Source organism: Eucalyptus grandis, chromosome 10 (genome assembly GCF_016545825.1).
Source record: "Eucalyptus grandis isolate ANBG69807.140 chromosome 10, ASM1654582v1, whole genome shotgun sequence".
Taxonomy (NCBI): domain Eukaryota; kingdom Viridiplantae; phylum Streptophyta; class Magnoliopsida; order Myrtales; family Myrtaceae; genus Eucalyptus; species Eucalyptus grandis.
Genome location: NC_052621.1, coordinates 29,590,755 through 29,596,532, shown reverse-complemented (window position 1 = coordinate 29,596,532; position 5,778 = coordinate 29,590,755). Strand labels below are relative to the sequence as shown.

The following is a 5,778-nucleotide window of genomic DNA, read 5'->3' as shown; positions in this document are numbered from 1 at the left end:
ATGAGAGACAAGCTCAAAACACAACATATTCCAAAGAGGCGAAGGAGGATAACACAACCAAGTAGAAGGGAGGGATTTTTCAACGATGGGCTTTGGGGCAAGCCCAATCAGCTTAGCTGGGCGGCCTCACGTGGGCAGTAATTCACGCTCACTTCTCTCGTCTGGGCTGTAAGTACATCCGGCAGTCTTCAATCATATTTTGCATGGGCTTTGGCTCATGGGCTTTGGCTTGCTTCTGAAATGAACTGCACAATTGATGAGCTTGGGCTTCGGTTTGGCCCGCAGGAGACGCGCGCACTGTTCTTGCGAAAACCGGCGATCGACAACCGCGCTCCGGCGGTCTCTATGATCTCCGGCCCCGATCCTTCAACACTTCCTTCTACCCAAGATCCGCCGTCGACGTTCAGCTTGGTGGATTTACTCGCCGGCGGAACCCATCGGACTGGCCGAGAAGGTAAGCTTTCGTTTCCCCTTCGATCTAGGGTTCCCCATTTGATTTGATTTGATTTTGACCTACTCAGCACGATCCTGCAATTAGAGAGGGAAGGGCCGAAAGGAGCTGATCTCTCTCGCTCTCTCTTTGCCATTGTCAAGCGAAAGCGAAGCTGAAACGAGCTCGATCGCTGCCCTCGAGCACGTAAGGTGCTTCTCTATAAAGTCGTTTACGTGCTTGCTCATTCGCTAAATTTGGCACTTCCCATCCTCAATTCCAATTTCCATGTTCTGTAGGAAAGATCGCGAGTCTGTCGTTGTTTCCCCTCTATTTCATGCTACTTATACATATGTCCTGACGGTTGACAAGCGTGAGATCAATTCTTGTTCGGAGTGTGGCAGAACTTCGACTCTCGGGTTTAGGGTTTTCCCATTTGTTGGTCAAGTTAAACGCTTATTTATCATAAAGGAGCTGTTTTGATAACTGGACTTTTCTTTTTCTGGGAAACTTTGGGATCTGCTTACTGAACTATCCGAGATTCTTGGCGGGTTTTTAGGGCTTGTGTATTAGTCGATAGTGGGTTTCTGTGGAGTGTATTTATCTTGGTGAAGTAATTTCAGTTGGTGGGTAGTATTTACGGGGTACTGGGTGATGTCCATAAATTAACTTTGCCATTGTTGTCGATTGTGCATCCTGGAGGCGCATTTGCTTTTGTTGGTCTAACTGTGCTGTTTCGATCCATCCCTGCGATATGGTCATCGTGTGATTTTTGTAATCACTCATGGTTGTTGTCTAAGTTGCTGTGAGGGCTTCGCTTGGTTATTCATTGTTGTTTTGCTTCTTTTAGTGCTTTAATTGGTAATCTCTTCAGTTGAAAACATTTGGGCTGAACTTGCACGATCTACGTGTCATGGTAGCTTGAATTGTCCTCTGCTATACATCATTTATTGCTGACTATTGCTGACTTACGCATTTCGGCACAGATTGCAGGAGAGGTTCACACGCATTGAACAGGATTGACTACCTATTAGATAACCATGGCATTACAAGAACAGTTGAATAAATTTAAGAAACAGCAGGAGAAGTGTCAATCCACTCTTACCAGTATTGTAGCCAGAGCAGGAAGCACGAGCACTCCAGCAAAGCCCATGCCTGCACCTCCTGTTGGTGCACGAGCTACATTGCCTGCTGTCAAGTTCTCAGATGATACAGAAAGACTTAAATATGTTACTGGTATACGCAAAGCACCTGTAGGAGCTCAGATGAAGCGCGTCATCGACTTGTTGTATGAGGTAATCTAAACTTCTCTCTGTGTGCTGGCGCTCGCAATTGTGTGTGAACTCAAGTTTGGTTGTGTTCTAATGACATGGTTGTTTTTTATCACTCTTATAATAGGTACTAATGATTATTCATATTTATAGCAAACCGAATAAGTTCTGGAACTGTTGGCTTGTCTCTGCCATTGATTTACTCAACGTAGGGTAGGATGCATGATGTGGATTTGTCACTAGTCGGAGTTAGAGGTCCATTAATCATTGAAATGGAGAATTAGTTGAATCTCCCTCAAATGTTGCGTGATGGTATTTACTAATTGATTGATGAATGTGGCGTTACAATAAGGGTCATGATTTTTCGGGAGCAGTATCAGTATGATGGAGGACTTGGGCAAAGTGTTAGTAATTCCAGAGTCAAACAACAGCCATGGGCAAACTGAGCACCTTTCTTGAGTGCTAGCTCATTGAATGGAGGCGGTCTTCCAAAGTTGTCTTGGTTTAGTAATGGAATAATTGACAAGCAGCTATGCCACCTGTTGCTCATAATTCCACATGTTTTGAGTCTTGGCCTTCTGAATTAGATTGCATTTATTGCACCAGAAGTCCCTGGCGCCCATCAATGGCATCAATCTCTCTCTCATCTAATTCTCTATTTGCTGTGTGCTGTTTCTTTTTTTCTTTCTTTCTTTTTTTTTGGGTGCTTGCCCCTTCATGTCTTTCCTTGTTGCATCCCATATCCCTCCATTATTACTCTTCGAGTTGGGTTAAACATTACCAATCGATGCTTAGATCAGAGACCTAGTACGTATTATCTGAATGGTCTTCATTAATTGAATGACTGTTTCCAGACAAGGCTGGCGCTTACACCAGAGCAGATAAACAACGCATGTTATGTTGATATGCTTTCCAATAAAGCTGTCTTTGACAGTTTGGCAAATAGCCTCAAATTACACTACGACGGTTAGCAGTTTTTTTACAAGGTACACTTTCCTTGGAAGCTCCTCTGTTGAATTATATACTTTGCTTTCTTGAGGTGATATTTTGGTTTTGGTTTTTTAATTGCTTCAGTCAAGGCATGATGTGAAGGAAAAGAATCAGTTACAAAAGTTGATAAGAAGCTACACGGATGGCATTAAGGTCATTGACCTTAAGGTTGCATACCCAACTGTGATGAGGACTTACAGGTATATCTACTTGCTGATCACGTACTCCTTGGTTCATTGTGACTCAAGTCTGGTTTTCCTTTTTCTTTTAAATAAACAACTACGATAAAAGGCAGCTGAAGTTAATTTGCTAGGCTAGCACGCAATCTGAAAGTGGTTTAAAAATGTCCTTGAAAGTACTGTGTAGTCTTTATAGCTTGACATTTGATTGTTGCTGTGGTTTATGATTGATTTTTGCATTTCCTGTAATGTTCTATATTTACAGGGTAATAAATTGAAATGACTGCTGAATGAATGTCAGAGTTCCTGCCATGTCATTTTACCTTATGAAATTGATTGGATTGTTGTTCTAGTTGACTATTGGACCTAACGCACACACTTACTACATCAGAACTCAACCAGCAAAATGGTGATAAGAATATTTCATGCTTTACCTACATTTCCTATTGCTATTGGAATAGTGAATTTTTTCATTTGTCAGCGATATTGGTATTATGAGGAGGTTCTTATCAGAATCTGAATTAATGTGTTAGGTCTCTATCGTCTTTTAATTTTAGTTTCTACATAAATCATAGATGGGAAGTCCACTAATGAAGCATTTGGTATACAGTGAAGCTTAAAAAGTATATGATTTTCGTTTTTGTGTTGGTCTGGGAATGACAAATGGAGTTCTTTGTTATGCTTCTTGATTTCTAATGCATATATACAAAAGTTTACAGGCCTTGAAAGCTGCTGGTCAAGTATGGCTCCTATCGAAGTTCGACTCTCAGGAGGATATTGCCTACCCGAATGATCCCAAGGTGCCCATAAAAGTAGATGACGATCTGAAGCAACTCTTTCGGAGAATCGAATTACCTCGGGACATGATTGACATCGAGAAAGATCTCCAGAAGAATAGGATGAAACCGTCAAAAAACATGACGCAGAGAAGGCTTGCGGCCCAAATCCATGGGATTTCACCGAAGCCCAAGCTCAAGAAGAAGAAGCGCGAGATCAGCAAGAAGACGAAGCTCACCAACGTTCATCTTCCTGAACTCTTTGAGAATCTCAGAGGTTCCTGAAGGAGGGAGACGCCGGAGCTGTCCTCAGCAAACAAGTACCAAAGGACTGCATGGACGGCGATCTTTTTCCCCGTGTATCTTTGATTGATGTACATACCGCAGGCTTGTTTTTGGATCATTGATCTCGACCATAATTTGAGGTGTACAGTCAAGAGTTCTTAAAGTCAGATTCATCCAAGTTCAAAGGAGGCAAAGAACTTGTATTAGAAAGCTCCTCAATCGGATTAGATCCGCAAAGGACCAATGACAAATACATCGGCCGCATCTGGGTCCTGAACACTTTCTGCTTCGTCCGATTCCTGATGAATAAGTGAGAGAGTGGTATACACAAAGCAACTGTTGCTTGTAGTGAGAGTCCTGCCAGCCCATGTTTTCCAACACCCTCGTTTGACTGAAGTTCGGTTCCCAAGCCACTACGACTCCATCTTACTAATTGTAAGACATGGGAGGGACATTTCCATCTCTCATTATTGCTCCAAGAGTGAGAAGATAGCCATATGAAGAATTAAAAAGAAACTGGATGACTTTGGCTTTCAGACGGCTTTCTGGATCTTTCCGCCATTTATATCCGAATTCGAAAATATGGATTCTCAGCTGGAGAAACAGCATGCAATGAACCTGTTCATGTTCCTGGTATGGTCCTCAAGAACACAAACCTGGGTTCTTGAGTAATTACATGATGCACGAGAAATAGTAATATCACAACATATCATTGGAGTTAATTCGGATATGAATACAGGTCAAGACAATCGTGTGGATAGGAACAAGAGAGAAGGGGAGAAGAAAAGAAAATGGAGTAATCGAAATCCTGAGACAATAGGCATTATTGAAACATACTTTGTCATCAATAAAGAAAACATTTCTCATTGATTAATTATTTCAATCAATATAATCGATTATTTTCAAAAAAAATATTTTTAAATTATTTATTTTTCACAAAATAAATGGGGCGTTAACGTTTGTTTGAAGTTTTCCTCATCTACTTTTAAATCAATTTGTGACTCTACTGGTAGTCTCTTAAAAGTGATTTCCTCTAAGTTTGCGGGAACTGTCTTCTGCGTGGTTACCTATTGAGTATTGACATCCCGTGCTAACACGCGTGTCCCACTAACGGCAATTACATCAGTCCATACAGCAGCAAAATTGTCCATTTTTTACTGACCTTCAAATTGAATAATGTGCAAGTTACGCCAAAATAGTTTGGAAATTACGAAGAGATAATTAAAAAAAGAAGAAGCAAAATTGTTATCTTATTGCCAGAAAATTGAGGGAGCCCATAGCTTGATTTGGAACACATCTCCTTGTCGGAGCGTGGAGTCAGGAGCGAGGTTCGTAAGATTCCACCACGACCATACAAAAAATATAAAGTAATAAAATAAAACGAAAAAAGAAAGGGGGGCAAGGAATGCAAATTCCAAAGCTAGTTGTCCGGAAGTGTTTGTGGTTCTACTTACTTTGCGACAATAAATCAACTATGACAAAATTATAGTAAAAATACTTTGTTATTTTAGCTCTCTTTTTTTTGGTTGAAATATTTGACTAGTATTTTAAGTATATGAGTATGAAACGATAATGTTCTCTTATCATGTTACGACATAACGCATGATGACAATGTGATCAAAATTCTCCTCGTGGTAAGGCATATACCTACAAAGCCAGTGACTTGGTCCAGAAGGATATCCTAAACTTGGTATGCATACCCAAAAAAACCCCTCATTAGATTCATAATCATAAAACCCCTCATTGGATTCATGCTCGTGTCGCTGACTCCGCGATAATGTCACACCACCTTCACAAACTTCGATCTTTTTTATTTTTTATTTTGCCAGCCGAGTTATCGACATTAA

The 5,778-nt window shown here is 40.8% G+C and overlaps 1 pseudogene; it reads left to right on the top strand.

The window, feature by feature from the left end:
- Positions 1-310: 310 nt before the first annotated feature.
- Positions 311-4,456, top strand: LOC120289030 (annotated as a pseudogene).
- Positions 4,457-5,778: the final 1,322 nt, after the last annotated feature.